The 16,350-nt window shown below is 45.0% G+C and overlaps 1 protein-coding gene across 8 annotated transcripts in view; it reads left to right on the top strand.

The window, feature by feature from the left end:
* Positions 1–16,350, top strand: part of PTPN3 (protein tyrosine phosphatase non-receptor type 3) — a 1,864,164-nt gene that overhangs the window by 882,957 nt on the left and 964,857 nt on the right. The gene's annotated exons all lie outside the window — the stretch shown is intronic.

Genomic DNA, 16,350 nt, shown 5'->3' on the forward strand with positions numbered 1-16,350 from the left:
AACTGAAAGCGGGTGGTCAGAGGAGATGGCTTAAACTGCAATATGAGGCAGGCAAAATAGTTGCCCCCTTGACAACGAATGAAGGGAATAAGCGTGTGTGTTTATACAACAACAGGGCCTACAATATGTCTGTACATTATATACATATATTTAAAAAAGAATGCCAGTGCAGTGGTACCTGAAGTACTGTGGTGTGTAATTACATGTTTTTTCAAAGGATAGATTATTAATCCTTTGATGTGTGCATTACTGTTTTTATGTAAGGGCGCTGTTTGCGATAGGGTGAGCAGTAAGTGTATTTTTAACCACTGCTTCTTAACATTACACTTTTCTAAATTAATTTTTATTACGTACAGTTCACCAGTCTCCTCACGCCTGTATTTTCAGTTCTTCCTGAGATCATAGATCTGAAATACGAGCCAGGTTCTGCCACTGTGTTGTCATACAGCCTGCACACCCTGAAACACAATCAACCTGCTATGCTCCGCGTTACGCTCCTTAGATTGACCATGACGTCAGTCATGTCAGCTTGCCTGTACCCCCTTAGCTATACTATGTATAGCCTCAGTGACTCTCCACACATCATTTGCTACTCTCTGCTTTCCCTCAGCTCTGCTGGACCCAGTGTTGGAGTGGGAACTCTAAGAAGCCCTGGCAATTTTGTTCGACCAGTCCACCAGGGGAGAGTTGTGGTGCAAGTCTCAAGCACTGCTGCTTCTGTTACTGCGGGGACGATATTGCAGCACTGCTGCAAAACTGCCCCCCTCCCCAATAAAAAAATGGCCCCCAGAGCTGCAAACCCGGCCCCCTCCCTTCCAGCCTCCCGGGTAAATTCCTGATGCCCACTACAGTCACTCCAGCCCCGGCAGGACCAACACTTGGTCATGCTCTGTTATGCTCAGCACATCATTAAGCACAGATCCATGTACTCTTACAGTGTAATGTAAACCCTTTTCTATCATTGCACTTTTAGTAACATCAATGAGTGCTAGTGCAACGTAGAGCACTGTTAGATGCTTCTGAGACTAGCCTTTATGCGGCTCTACTTGCTCAGTTTGGTCTGGTCTGTGTTCCAGAACCCTTGAACTGTGAGGTAGACTGTAATGTTTGCCTGTGTTTACCAAGTTGTGTTCAACATCTCTTGCAGTGAAGAGTAGAAACTAATTGGAAGTGAGGTGACTCAAAGGGAAGCATAATACATTATCTGTATAATTGTGTATTGAATATATCAAGTGATGGCACAGAAAGAGGCATTATATACCATGTGCCAGTGCATCAGTATATGCAGGTATTTTCTTTTTTTAGGTTCAGGTCTTCCAATCAGTATTTTGAAAGTTGCTCATGCAGCTGACTGGGATAGATTGCACGTAAAAAGGCTTAATCCTAGAACACAGGTCCATTTGTGTTTTTCTTTTCTTCACAATTTATTGCCATGAATTCAAAGTTATACTGGTCTTAAGTAGTTAAGTCAATGTTCCTTATGTAGGTTTTTGATTCCTTATCTATTGGTAAAATTCATGATCTCTCTTGATGTATTGCTGCTCTTTTATGTTACGATTAGCTCTAGTCACCCATATCTCAAAATGATTGAGAACCTCAAGACAGAGACAAAGCTGTCAGCCACATCCATTTATCTGTGTTCATTTCTTGTTGCTGTAGGAGCTAGAACTACTATTACCCCCTCATCTTCCCCCCCCCCCGTTCCTTTCTATCATGATATTTAACTCAGTGGACTCCAAGACATCACAACCTCCCAAGCCTGTTTTCACTTTTTATTTTAAGTTCAAGAGAAGCTTTATTCAGTTTCAGTTTCAAGAATCCATAAAAGCACATAAAAAAGAAACATTACATAGCTTTCATTATTACATTAGATAAAAACACATTTCATGAATACAAAAGGAAACTAATACCGGGTTAGCGCTAAATTCCAGTATAAAAAAAGGTCATTTCATTGACAATCTAAAACGCAAGAGGCTCTTTAAAAAAGATGATACGCTGTACAGAGTGAGATCGTCCTCCAACATTTGTAATCTGAGTAGGGCGGGTCTACATTGTCTCAGTCCCCATTTTTTAAATAAGCTGAGTATATACTTTCGCCTGATTGTGGTGTAAAATTTACAGAAGAGGATGCAGTGTAGCATAGATTGTTCAGATACATCGTCACAAGGACAAGCTGTCAGGGATCTTGAACAGGAGTTAACCTCGGGGAAAGTGGTTAGTCTGAAGAAACTGCTCCCCCTAAAGCGAGTTAGCAACATACGGGAATAACTACTCTGGGTGATAATCAAGTATCTCTGTAGACCTTGACCAATTGACATCAAATGATTTTGCATGACAGACACTTTCTTACTCTCCAGCTGCCACCTAGTCTCTTCCAGGCAAGTAAGACATATGACCTTCAGTTTTTTCCTAGGAATGTCTATCATACTAGAAGGATTGTCAAAATATTCCTGATGGCCGATGGCCGTCAGGAAATATCTCACGTACCTGAGCCACTCTATTCTCTTACTCCCCTGAAGGTTCATACAGTCCTGAATAATATCCCTGTTTATTCCTGTCTCTTGGGAAACCCACACTCTGTGCCACAACAGGATTGGGCTCATCTTAATGAGGTCTGACACATAAACTAGGCCCAACTCCCTGTGTACAACGTAGGTGGAGGTTGATTTAGGAACGGCCAGGAGATAACGAAGAAAGGCGTTTTCATAGGCCTGGATCTTAACGATCTCAGTGATGCCCCATATGCCTGCTCCATAAATTACAGTGGACACACACTTGGCCTTGTAAATTTGTTAGAATTTTTACTGGTCTTCCCCCTAGCTTAATGGCAAAGTTGCGTATAGCACCTATTGCGAGCGAGAAGGCTAGAGTCCTAGCATTTGCTGCTGCAGCCCAGGAACCATTGTTTGCAAAGTTTATGCCCAGATAAGTGAAAGTTTTAGTTTAGTCTATCTTAGCATCGCCCTGATAGATTTTACAATGTGCCTTGCTTGTTTTGGAGCAGGTCATACTAAAGGTCTTGGTATTGTTCATTTGTAAGCCCCGAGAACTCATGTTATCAGCGAAGGAGGGGAGTGATCTTTGGAGGCCCAATTGCGTACGCGCCATGATAACCGCGTCGTCCGCATACAGCAGGATTGGCACTGAGCTACCTTGGGTTTGAGGATAATCCTGCCGGTTGTCAATCAAGTGGGATGCTACGCTATTAATATATAAATGAAATAAAAAAGGTGCAAGTATGCATCCCTGGCGGACTCCTTTTTTAATTAGCTGTACACTCTCCTTTAGTACCGAAGCGGACCTTAGCTCCTGCCCCCTTGTACAATTCCTTAATAAAATTTAAAAGACAGGGATCAATCCCTAAGTCAGATAAGATTTTCCACAACATTTTGTGGCTAACACAGTCGAAGGCAGAGCTCAGGTCCACGAAAGTCATGAATAACTTATCTTCTTTTGCGACCATATATTTACCAATAATAATAGCTAGGTTTAAACCTTGCTCGACTGTCGCAAACCTTCTTTAAACTCATATTGGTATTTGGAGAGCGTCCCCGAATCCGCTGCCCACTGCTGAAGCCTGTTTAAGATGACCCTCCCGGCCACTTTCATTAAAGAATCCAGTAATGAAATGGGCCTATAACATTTGGGGTCCTGGCGATCGCCTTTTTAGGTTTCGCCTGGGGCACGGAGCTTTAGCTCCGCCCCCAGGGGAAATCTTTAGTTTTCAGTATGGAGGACTTGAATCCGCCCTCTGTTCCATTGGCTAGCTCCATAAATGGAGGCTAGCCATTGGAACAGAGATCTGTCCGTCATTCACGGACCAGATTCGTGGGCGTTCCTGCATTTTTTTCCCTCTCCACCCTTTTTGCATTGTCATTGGGCGGTGGGCGGAGTTTTGTTTTTTTTGTGTGTGTTTGTTTTCCTCATTTAATGCCGACCAGTTCCCCCCCCCCTCCCGCTGTCCGTGTCTTTCCCGCCCCCCACCCGCTGTCCGTTCCTTTCCCGCCCCCCCCCTCCTCCCGCTGTCCATGCGCCGTTCCACCCACCTCTGCCTGAACCACGTAGCCTCCACGCTTCCCTGGTCCCCGAGAGAAACAGCCTACAGCCCGCGTCCTCCAGCCGCTCCCGCACAGCGCAGCTCAGAGAGGAGGATGAGGTGATCCTGCGCCGCCTGTGCAGCCCCCGGGAGTGCGGGTCGCCTTTGCGAGCTCTGCTCTCCCGCACGGCCCAGCGTGGGGGCCGGTTGGACTTTTCGCAGTGAGTGGGCCTGTTTTCGACACTGCCGCGGGTTCTCGAGACTGCGGGACGGAGCACAGGCTGCTGTGTGTGCAGCTGCTGGGTGCCCTGTGTGAGGGGGGCGAGTCCGACCTCGAACCCCTGCGTCTTGCTGTTCTGCCCGAGCTTCTACGGGCTCTGACAGAGGAGAACGAGGCACTGCAGCGGGAGTCGGTGCATGCACTGCAAGTGTGCCTTAAACACAGCCTGCGACCACAGGACTTACTACGAGCACTGGTGGAGCACGGTCTGGAAAGCCCCAAGCCCAGTGTCTGCACCTCAGTCACCCTGCACCTTCCGAGCCTTCTCACCCCGGACCTCGTTGGTCTGGACCTTGGACCCTCTGCAGCCAAATGTGCTTATTTTGTATGAAATCAATTTATTTTGATCATATGAAAACCTTATATTTAGGCAGAGGAACCACCATGGCAAACTTCATTATTTGTGATATTTTGCTACTTTATTTAAAAAGCCCCATGTGCCTACAGACTGTGCGTGCAAAGGGCTGGGTATTATGAGCTGAGTGGGGGACCTGGGTCGCAAGAGGTTAATCAAGATAGTGGGTATAGATTCGAACAACGAGAACTTCTGGGCACAGGAGGGTTCTTTGGGAGTACCAGAGAGAACATCGCTGGAGAGGTCGGAGGACGGGAAAAAGAGTCCAGGGATGAGCGAATCTGTTTGCCCTAATAGGGGCAGGGGAAGCATGGGCATTGGGTCAGCAAGTCACAGATTGATTCTCAAGCCCAGCCGGAGATGAGGACTCTAGAGTGGATAGGTTTAAGTAAGAGTTCAAGGCATTGTGCTATATGTTTAATGCCAAACATGGCTTGGCGCCTCCATAATGCAGGTTCTGGTTGGTTACTCCTATTCCTCTACTAGCCTCCCTAGAGATCTTTGAGCATTGCGCTATTTTCCATACCCAGTATTTGTTTGATTTGTATGAACTGCTGCTCCTTTGCCTACGAGTTCCTGAACTGTGGAACTCTTGGACTCCCTTTCTTAGGAACTGCAATTCCTTACTTGCTTTTCGCAAGAACTTGAAGACCTGATTATTCTAGTGGCTGGCCTGGGGACAACCTATCTGCTTCTATTCTGTGCCGGGAAAACTCTTAGGGTATCTGTGCGCACTACAAATCTTTCAAAATAAAATAAATTAGTCAGGCAACAAGGTGGGGTAGGGGGATGTACGTTTTTATTGTTCACCACCTTCATGAGGATAGGGAAGGTCTCAGCCTCTATTGCTAGTTTGTCGTTTGAGGATTGCATTAGAATGTTACTATGTTATAGAGAAATTGTAACGTCCGCCCTGCAGCAGGGCGAAGGAGTGGCCGATAATCTGAGACCATGAGGTGTTTTCCTGGTGTAGGTGATTTGAAGCATGGAATATATGATAGTCTTTCATTGTGCACGTCTTTTTGATGTCAAAATTAGGTAAATGGTTAATGTACTCTTGCTAGAACAGAAGTATGGGTCCGACATGAGCGTTTCAGGGTGAGTTTTGCGTCTTTTTGATGCAGTTTTGGACAGATTGGGAGGGTATGTGGGCTGTGAGCTGTGTGGGCTGTGAGAGCTGTGTGGGCTGTGAGAGCTGTGTGGGCTGTGAGAGCTGTGTGGGCTGTGAGAGCTGTGAGAGCTGTGTAGGCTGTGAGAGCTGTGTGGGCTGTGAGAGCTGTGTGGGCTGTGAGAGCTGTGTGGGCTGAGAGAGCTGTTGGCAATGTAAATAACAATGCCATTTATTTATAAGTAAAAAAAAAAAAAAAAAGAAATGTCATGAGCAATGCCAATAGCTCTAACTTTTCCAAAGGCGAAACCATTGCATTGTAAATGCTTGTTTAAAAATGGGGACCACTATTGCTTCCTGCCAAGTTGTTATAAAACCTAGCTTATTAGAGCTATTTAATACCTGCGTCAGGAGAGGGGCCCATAATTTGGCTTCTGATTTATAAATGTCCACTGGGACCCCATCAGGCCCACGGGCTTTACCCCCTGCGCTCGCTGCTATTGCCGCCTCTATTTCCGATAGTTCAAAGATGATGTTCAGAGGAAAAGTACTTGTTGGATTATTTATAGTATCAGCAGCTGTGACGACATTCGGGCTCCCCGGCAGAGAATCCTTCTCATAAAGGCCAGTGAAGTGTTTAATCCAGGTGGCTTCGTCAATTATGATCTCGATACAGTCTGCTTTGCCACCGGTGAAGAAAGGGGCGTTGACCGCCTTCCAGAAGCTAATATTATCTTTTTTCTGGGAGGCTTCATGTAAGTTTTCCCAGGCCTCCTGCTTGATTTCCTTTTTTCTTCTTTCACCGCTGCATAATGCGTTTCTAATTTCTATAGTACATTTTGGTACTCTAATAAGAGCTTTTTTTAAAGCGGAGTGTGCTTTGCTGCATTTTGAATCAAACCATCCCTCAGTTTTATCTTTTTGTCTTTTCCGTTCTTGCCCTACCAGGGAATTATTGATCTCCTCACAGATTTTTGTAAAGGCCAATGCGATAGCATCCGACTCGCTGGTTTCGTTGAGACAAATCATAAAATCTTCCTGTCTGCTTACGATTAATGTTTGGAGGAACTGGGCAGGTTTGATTTTATTCCATTTAATTGAATAGCCATTTCTTTTTGCTGTCTTTATGTAGTCATACAGTTTGTTTACCACTCCATGGCGATCATTTTTAAAATTCATGGGCAAAAGGGAAAAACTGATTGGGTAGTGTTCACTGATTGCTATAGCACCCGTTTTAAAATCAGTCATGTTGTATGCAAGGCTACTCGAAGCTAGGACATAATCAATTAGGGAGTTACAACCCCTACCAATGTATGTATGTTGAAAACTGACCTAGGGTACACATAGTTCATTCCCATAACCTAGATCCAATTCAGACATCAAGTTATTTATATGGTTTCCTAGAGGTGTGTGGGTAAAATGGGTGCACGGTTCACCTTTAGCGTTCACCAAACCACATAATGTGTTGACATTAGGGCACAATATACAGTTGAAGTCCCCTAGCCATAAAATGTGATTACCAGTTGGTCACTCCCTGTTTGCGTACACCATGGCTTGTGAGAGGGCCTCAAAGACACTGGATATGTCACACTTAGGTATATTATTTTAAAAATTTAAAACATTGAATGTCTCAAACCCATCCAAATTAAGCTCCAACATCTGAAAAAACTTTGAGACCACAATGACATTTTTGACCCTGACTTTAGATGTGTTCGAAATATAACAACATAAGCCCCCCTTGTTTCTCCCCCTTAATGATGGCTCGGCGGGAATATGAAAAGTGCGATAACCTTGTATGTGCATCGCCTCCCTCTCCCAAGTCTCCTGGAGACAAATTACAGCGAAATCCGGGAGGAAGCTCATAAATGTGGGGTCATTTACTTTGTTTAAAGTCCCGCAATGTTCCATGAAAGAAATGTAAGAGACTGCCCCCTCTCCTCGGCCTCTACAACTGGACATAGAGATACGTTATATATCCCTTCTTGCTCTGAGAGAAGTGTGGGTTGTGATTTTTGGGGTTTCGATGGAATTGCATCCAATGTAGCCCTCATACTAAAGGATTTTAAATTTAGTCTGGGCTGATGGTCGTAAGGGTTTTAAAAAATATTTTTGATCTGGGGAGAAGGGTGTTGCTCCGTGTCCCTCAGCCCCTCTACAGGCTGAATAATGGTTGGAAGATCATTCAGTCAATCTACCATTTCCAGTGGGCTAAACCTTTTATGTAAGGGTAGGAAGTTCTCAGCAGTTTGGTAGCCCTGGCTATAGCCTCCCGCCCTTCCACTGCTCTATCCCATAGTTGACCGTACTGCTGGGGCGTCCGGGTAAAAGGGAGGAGGAAAAAAGAAGGATAGGGGTCTAACTTCTATCATCATTCCTTGGTTGAGGTTGAAGTTATGCTGATTCCAGGAGCCAAATGTACTCTACCGTGCGGGGGTCTCTAAAATTGACCAAGACACACTCCCCTGTTACCGTTTTAGGGGTATGTCCCACCAAAGGTAACATGCGCACCATTATAATCTCGCTTCTCACGTGGGGGGGTAAAGGTCTATTTAGATTGAACCAATGCGCAACTTTATTTTTCAAACACGCAAAGGACTCATGACTTGGGTTTTTAAATTCCGGTACACCCGTTAAGACAACCACGTACGGGCTCGCTTGAGGAGGAAAATTTACAAAGCGAGCCCACCTGGTCTTTGCAGCGGTATATACCCCTTCAGCGTCTTTTGCTGCTAGCACAGATGACATAGGGTCTTTGCCCGCCACTTTAGATGTGTGTTGTGACACAGGTGGACCACTCATGACATGGGAATTGGTAAGGCTAGTGGTGGCTTGCACCACACTTTGAGGTTGTAAATGGGTAGGTTGTGCCTCTGGAGGGCCTGCAACATTATGTGTACTTTTTATGTTGTTTTTTCGATTTCTCGCATGCCTTAATACCCTTCACCTCTAATTCTAGCTTAACAAGCTGTTTTTCAATCCCCAAGAGTCTTGCCTCCAGAGGTGCCCGTAGAGATTTAAGTACGGACCCTAAGATATTTAAGAAGGGGTCCTCATCTAGACCTACTGATCCTGATATGCCCCGAGGTTAGCTGTATATATTTCTGCGCTAGTTCCTAACTTCTCTCCCTGTCTCTGGATGGGGTAAGCACCTTCAGCTAGGGGATAATGCATGTTAGGTTCAGACTCTAAGGGTTGGCTGGTCGTTGTTAAGTTATTTATCGGGTTTTTGAAGGATTTAGATTTTTTCCCGCCTACCACAATGGGGACTGTCAGTTGCGAGGAAGAAAGGAAGGGGTGATCCAGAAAAAGAAACAGTCTGGTATTTCCAACCTTTTAGGGGCTATCCTCTGCTGCCTCAACTATCACTTTTCCCACTTCATTTTCTCTGTTTGTGTCAGCCGATAGTTGAAAATTAGGGGCTGGCAGGGAGTAGAAAGAGCCCTGCGAACTAGGAGGGCTATGCAATATAACCTCAATATCGGTGTTGTTAATTCTATTGGAGGGTTCTGGTGTTTTTGCGTTAGCTATGTGACCCATAGAGGACCTTTTGGTCTGAGCCAGGTCCTGCGACACTCTCCTTTCCATCAATATGATCCCTTGATCTATAACAGAATTAGTTCTAGTAATGAAGTTATCTAAGGTGCCCAATAACAAGGAACCCTCTGCCTTCTTGTTCTTTCTGTCTCGTGTTGACATTTCCAAAACCTTTATAGAGCCAAATGACCAGAAAATAAATACTTATTCCCTATCCAAAAGGACGATAATAGGCCACAAGTTAGTGGGGGGCCCAGTCCAGTCTCGAACGGGCTCAAACGGGCCCGCCCTTGGCCCGGGCTGCGCCCGGCGTGCACCCGCGGCACACGGGAAGGTGCGTAATAATATAAGGGAGGAGTCGGTGGGCGGGAAGAGGGCCAGCTGCGCCTGGTTAAACCGCGCACTAGCTCATGGACCTCGCAGTCCCGCTTGATGGTAAAGATGCTCCTCGGCTTACAAACCGCTGTGAAGAGTCAAAATTAAACTCCCGTGTCTCTGGCTGCTCCGGTTTTCCCAACAAACAAACACAGGGCTGGCGATGGCACCTTACTACGGCTACGAGCGACTCCCGCGAAGCGGGGGCCGCGAGCCGTTATGTGCCTGCAGGGAGTGGATGAGCGGGAAGAGGGCCAGCTGCGCCTGGTTAGACCGCGCACTGAAATGAAATGAAATGAAAATGGGATTTGTAGAGCGCTGCAGCTGCCCTTAGGCGTCCAGGCGCTGGAAAAACAGAAGATGCCTTCATAAGGTTACTATTTATTAAACAGGAGAGTTTTTAGCTGTTTGCGAAAGCTGGTTAGGTTGGGATTATTTCTCAACTGCAGAGGGAGGGTGTTCCAGAGTTTGGATACATAGTACGAGAATGAGCGTCCTCCTGCTCTGGCTCTGCAGATTCTGGGAATTTTGGCTAGGGAGGCCGCTGAGGAACGAAGAGTCTTGTTGGGTATGTATGGAGATATCAGGGAGCAGTTGATATCTGGGCCCATTTTCCAGAATGTCTGGTGGGCAATGCAGAGCGCTTTGAACTTTACTCTGTCCCTAACAGGCAGCCAGTGTAAGGTTTTTAGGCCAGTTTTTATTGAGGTCCTCCAAGGGACTCCCAGTAGCGCCCGGGCAGCGCAGTTTTGGGTGCGTTGAAGCTTTTGTAGGGTGTAGTCTGGTGCTCCAAGATAAAGGGCATTATTAAAATCCAGGCAGGATTGGATGAGGCCCTGTATAATTATTTGTCTGGCCTCGAATCGGAGGAGGGGAAGGACTTTTTTAATCACCCTAAGGAGGCCGAAACAGGTGGCTGATACCTTAGTGGCCTGTGTGTTAAGGCTCAGAGATTTGTCGAGCCAGACTCCCAGGCTTTTGATGTTATCTCTGGGGGTTGGGGCCATACCCATGCTTGAGGGCCAGATCAGCTCTATGGTGGAAGGGGCCGCCGGGCCCAGGAGCATGAGCTCAGTTTTGTCATCATTGAGCTTCCGACATGATTTCATCATCCAGCTCTTTACATCCTCCAGACAGGCCGCTAGATCTGGTGGGGACTGGAGGACGCTCTTTTGTGCAAGGGAGACCACCAGCTGGGTGTCGTCCGCATAGGAGATATTACCACCATGCGGACGAACAATTCCAGCCAGTGGCCTCATGTATGCATTAAAGAGCGTAGGGCTTAGGGATGAGCCCTGCGGGACTCCACATCCCAGAGGTCTACTGGATGAGCGGGATGTGCCGTCGAAGACCTGAAAGGTTCTGTCGGATAGAAAAGATTCGAACCATGTCAGGGCATCTCCGGACACTCCTAAGTCGGCAAGACGGTTCAGCAAGATTTTGTGGTGTACCGTGTCGAACGCGGCACTCAGATCGAGGAGGATTACTGCCACTGACCCCCCTCGATCCAGGATCCGTCTTGCCTCCTCAGTCACGGCCAGTAGGGCGGTCTCTGTCCCATGTTTAGGGCGGAAGCCCGTTTGGGAAGCGTCGAGGAGGTGGTTTTCCTCGAAGAACGACGTCAGAATGGTGTTGACGTGCTTCTCTAGGATCTTGGACGCCCATGGGAGCAGAGAGATCGGGCGGTAATTGCTGGGGTTGGCTGGGTCAAGGGAGGGTTTTTTTAGTAGAGCCCGCACCATTGCGTGCTTCCAGGTCGTGGGTACTGTGCTACTCACTATGGAGGAGTTCAGTAGTTCCAGAAGGGTGGGGAAATGGTTTTGCTGGCCAATCCCAGTGCGCCTGGAGGAGCAGGGTCACATGGAGAGCCGTTTTTATTTGTTGAGCCAGTTTCTCTAATGTTTCCAGTGTTATCAATGGAAAGGACTCCAGCCACTTGTTCAGGTTTGAAGCTGAGTGCGAGCATTGGACAGGCGGGTCGGTGGGTGGGTTGGGGAAGGAAAGATACATTTTGTTAACCTTTTTAAAGAAAAATTCCACCAGATCATTGCATTTGGACGGAGAGTTATTATTATCTGTGGCAGGTGGGGGAAGTTTGATCAGGGAGTTTACTATGCGGTATATTTCTTTTGGTTTTGATTTAGCCGTAGTTATTTTAAGGTTGTAGTAGGCAGCTTGCGAGGTTTTTATGGCCAGTTTGTAATTTCTGATCATTTCCCTATAGGTGGCTTTTTCTTCAGGGTTATAGGATATGCGCCATTTCCTCTCTTGTCTCTTGCAGAGACGTTTTTGGTTTCTAAGATCTTCTGTACACCATGGGGCTGTTTTACTGTGTCTCTTGGATCTCGATGGGTATAACGGGAGGACTGAGTCAAGAGAGGTGGTTATCCACTCATCATATTTTGTGTTATTTGACATTGGGTCTTGGGAGAGAGAGGGTCTAGTGGTGCTAAGAGCCTGCATCCAGTTGTCGCTGGGGAGTTTTGACCAGTTGCGAGTTTTCCTAGATGTAAATGAGGAAGGGGTGGTTTGATCGTGGTCCAGGTGAAGGCTATCAGGAAGTGGTCCGACCATGGAAGTCTACTAATGGTGCCAACTTTGAGCTGGTCACAGTTACTGAAAATCGGGTCTAGCACTGGCTCATGGACCTCGCAGTCCCGCTTGATGGTAAAGATGCTCCTCGGCTTACAAACCGCTGTGAAGAGTCAAAATTAAACTCCCGTGTCTCGGCCTGCTCCGGTTTTCCCAACAAACAAACACAGGGCTGGCGATGTCACCTTACTACGGCTACGAGCGGCACTTTTTAATTAAAAACAGTAGCACTCTGTTAAAAGCCATCCTCTACACAAGCACTTCCTGATTTTTTTTCTTGGTGCAAACCGTATTCTACAACCTTCCGAATGTGAGGGGTTGCTGTCATGTAGTTCCTATAAAAAGTATACAGGATCTGCACATTTAGACAACAACATACACTGTAGGACTGGTGTCAGACACACTCTGATCACCCCCAAAGGGTAGGTTGGCTCTCTTTGTACCAACTAGCTCACCGTGCCACTAGAATCTCCTCTTACCAAGGAGAGAATAGTTCTTGGCAACCATCGAACATGACAACCCTGATCCCTCAGGACCGGGGAAACAATATACTACCTTTCGCTCAGTCACTCGTGCTTAGTTAGTCTGTCTTAAAGAGATGCACAGAATAAACAGGCTGGCCGTTATTTTAATAAGAATTTATTGAACAGTTGTTATTCTGGTGTAAAATAGTTGAGCTGCAACAACCGTTAGACAGTATATGATATAAATGATTAGTAGTACGATAAAGGTAAATAGATAGTATAGCTCAACCATCTTACGACAGTCATGAATACATATGAATATATGAAACATATGATAAAAGATGCGTACTCCTAGGATGCCTCCCTAACTAGATGTACCTAATTGTACCTAGCCTATCATAGTAATCCATTCAACAGAGTTCAAGGAGTGGTTTATTTGATAGAAAGACTACACAGCTGGTCATCTGCTAGGCACATTCATCTCCACAGTCAGTTAGCTTTACAGAGTTGAAATAAAACATTTTAAGTGGAACATGATGAAGTGACATCATAAAACTAATGACAGCTGCAACTCAATGAAAGTGAAACATACTATAAACATTGAACATAAAATATAACATACCTCCTTTTCTCCAACCTAAAGATAACATAAAAGCAAAAAAATAATATAGAGCTAACAAAATAAAAGAAAACTTTTAATCACGAAACCTATAAGGAGTAACAGGAACTCTAGAGCTTTTCCTACGTTGTTCAGGAGGAGTAACAGGAACAGGAACTCTAAAGCTTTTCCTACGGTGTTCAAGAGAAGAAGTGTTTGAAGCCTCCTTTCTATTCAAACAAGGAACGTTGGGAATAGGACAAGACCTAGTCTTGACCAGCTTAGATAAAGTCCACCAACAACCACCTTCCGCCTGGACGGCATTGTTGCAGATTCTAATGACCTTGATAGGTTCACCATATTTACATTTTCCTTTTTGGTTGTGCACAGGATTCTTAATACGAACAAAATCACCAACAGAAAGCAACACAATCTTTACACCTTTCTTTCTGTCAAACCGTTTCTTCTCTTTTGTCTTTACTCTGTGCAATATCAGAATTCGTTTTGACCTTTTCCATAAGAGATTTAACATTTGTCAGAGTATCAATCCATTTCCTCATTCATCCGGGGCGAAAACTGGTATTCGCCTTTCTACCCCTTAACACATCGAAAGGAGAGACTTTAGTGGAAGAATGAGGGGTGGTTCTATAAAACCACAACATACTCTCAAGTGAAATATACACATCATGCTTACCATTCACAGCCCACTTGACACATTCACCCACAACCCTGTTCATTCTCTCCACAAGCCCATTGGTCTGTGGGTGATATAAAGAACTCCTAAAATGTTGAATCCCACTCAAATTGAGAAAAGACTGAACATCCTCACTTAGAAATTGAGTTCCATTGAAAGAAACCAAAAACTGTGGAAATCCTTCCCTCAAAAATATATCCTTGAGAAACTTGACAACACTGGAAGAGCTGTCCTCCTTAACCACTTTAATCTCTGGCCATTTGGAAGTGTAATCCATTAAAACCAAAATGTACTGCATTCCTAAAGGTAACATTTCATAAGGACCCATAATGTCTATTCCAACTTTAACCCATGGGGCAGAAGGACATTCAATAGGGGATAAAGGCGGAGTAACACTTTTTCAATGTTTTCTCTGATGAACAGCACACAGGACAATTTTCAACTGTCGTGCTGATTTCAACATCCATGCTGGGCCACCAGAAATCTTGATGGACATGCCGTTTAGTGAGAGTAACGCCTAAATGTCCCTCGTGAGCTTCTTTGATAATAGTAGGCCTAAGAGAATGTGGTGGAATAAGTTTATCACACCTCAATAATAAACCATCTTCCACTGATATTTCTGATTCAACTTTCCAATATGGCTGAAGTATGATAGGTAAAGATTTTTCATTCGGCTATCCATTCCTGACAAACATGGATACCTGCTGAAGAAGACCATCTCCAAAAAGAGCTGTCCTCCAATCATCTTCAGTACCAACAGCAAGTATCGAAATGTCTAACGAGGCAACAAAACAATCTTCATCATCCTCTTCATTCAACTCTTGGACACTGGTCCCTTCACTAAACCCACTACTCCGAGGGAAACGTGACAAAAAATCAGCTCTTGTGTTCTTTCCCCCAGCAATATGTGTTACCTCAAACTGATATTGGAGTAGCTTGCTGACCATTCTGGTAATTCTTGGTGTGCAGCTTTTGCTGGACCCAGAAGTTAGAATTGAGACAAGTGGCTTATGATCAATGACAAGATTAAAACGTCTGCCCCATACATAAGACCTATATTTATCAATGGCCCATAAACAAGCAAGTAACTCTTTCTCAATTACAGAGTATTGTACCTCTGCACACCTGAGTACCCTGGAAGCAAAAGCAACTGTATTCTCCTGATCACCCCTCTGTTGTGTGAGAATGCTCCCTAGACCAACGTGACTTGCATCTACAGTTATACAGCATGGCAAGTCGGGATCAAAAGGAGTGAGCGCATCATTTTCTTTCAAGGAAGTCTTAACCTCCTTGAAATCTCGATCACACTCCACACACCACAAAAATGTAGATGAAGTCTTAAGTAAATTACTAATAGGGCTAACAATAGATGCATAATTGGGAATACATTTTGAATAATACTCCAATAAACCTAATAAATATTTAACTCCAGTCTTGTCTTTGGGGACTGGAGCATTTAAAATGACATCAACAAGACCTTGTCTGGGTTTGATCCCTTCTTGAGATAATAGATGACCAAGGTATTCAATTTCTTTGCACGAAAACTTACATTTCTCCGTTTTGAGCACAGCTCCACTTTACTTGAAAATTTCAAGAACATTCCTAATAATGGCATCATGAGAATCATTGTCCGTTGCATAAATAAGAACATTGTCCTGAAACCAAAGTAGGCTCTTTACGTCCTTCAACATGTTTTGCATAACCCTCTGGAACACTGACGCAGCGGAGGCTAACCCAAAAAGCATCCTCCGATAACGAAAAGTTCCAAGAGGAGAAACAAACGCCGTTAAAGAGCGAGAGTCTGGATGCAATTCTATCTGATGGTAGGCACTAGCCAAGTCCAATTTTTAAAAATGTTTTATTTTATTTATCAGACCTTTATTGCACAGGTTTCTCATTACATCACGTTCAGCCTACAACCCTGTGGGCCGTCCACGTTATCAAGAACATTTGTCAGGTAGTGATTAATGTAACACAGCCATTCAGCCAACAGCCCGGGGGTCCGGCGACGTGGTTTGGAAAAATGCTTATTCTACAATTCGGGTGTGACCCGGAGTAATCTCAGGTCTAAAGTTGCTTTAGTCTTAGAACTTTTAAACTGAACGCAACAACTGTAGTTATTAAAATACACATACGGAGGGCACTTCTATAAGCAACCACATCATCATGATCAGAGCAACAACTCATTTATGCAGGTAGTGCAGAACCAGAGTCCCCAGGTGTTTCTGTAGGCAGTTTTCCCTGTATGCACAGCAGTCCAGGTGTTCTCCTATTCCTCCCCTAGATATCTCCTTCAGATTCATCATCTGAGGTT

Source organism: Lissotriton vulgaris, chromosome 4_1 (assembly GCF_964263255.1).
Source record: "Lissotriton vulgaris chromosome 4_1, aLisVul1.2, whole genome shotgun sequence".
NCBI lineage: Eukaryota > Metazoa > Chordata > Amphibia > Caudata > Salamandridae > Lissotriton > Lissotriton vulgaris.